The sequence below is a fragment of the Triturus cristatus genome, chromosome 7 (assembly GCF_964204655.1).
Source record: "Triturus cristatus chromosome 7, aTriCri1.1, whole genome shotgun sequence".
Taxonomy (NCBI): domain Eukaryota; kingdom Metazoa; phylum Chordata; class Amphibia; order Caudata; family Salamandridae; genus Triturus; species Triturus cristatus.
The window spans coordinates 527,293,667-527,294,265 of NC_140590.1; the positions used below are offsets into that span (position 1 = coordinate 527,293,667).

Below are 599 nucleotides of genomic sequence, written 5' to 3' on the forward strand. Positions count from 1 at the left end.
CATTGTTCACAAGAATTTTGCGCGAATACCTTCGAGTCGAATTTGCGCTATATAAATATGCAAGCTGTAATTGTTGGCTGCCGAAGAATGCGGATACATGATACATGTGTATGCATTGTTCACAAGATTTCGCTTGTGCCCATATTTGCGTGCATTAGACGATTCCGGACATTACGACACCCCCCTGCACCTCAATGTGAATTTGGCAAGGCGCTTGTGTCCGGCGCTCCAATACGTTAGCGCGCATGAATGTATTAATGTCGTGGCCGAGCGGTTAAGGCGGTAGACTAGAAATCTATTGGGGTTCCCCCGCGCAGTTTCGGATCCTGCCGACTACGAAAATCTTTAAAGCCAGTGCGCTCCCACATATGCGGGACTGACTCCGCCCCTCGCCTTTGCGCCGCGTTCCCTGCTCTCCCCGAGTATGTGTCTCTGATGTCAACGGTGCCGGGGACGGATTGGGCGGCTAGCACTCCATCGCCCCACCCGGCCAGGTCTGGTCCTTCCGGCTGGGTCTGGCTGGCGTAGGTCTGACTGGCGTAGGGCTGAACAAATCTCTCTGTTCCACATCTTGAGTCCGAGTCCCCGACTACGAATGG

At 53.8% G+C, this 599-nt stretch overlaps 1 non-coding gene across 1 annotated transcript; it reads left to right on the plus strand.

Annotated features, from left to right (window-relative positions):
• The first annotated feature begins 251 nt into the window (after positions 1-251).
• TRNAS-AGA (transfer RNA serine (anticodon AGA)) lies at positions 252-338 on the plus strand. Its single transcript has one exon. It is a non-coding gene; the product is annotated as a tRNA-Ser (tRNA).
• The last annotated feature ends 261 nt before the right edge of the window (positions 339-599 follow it).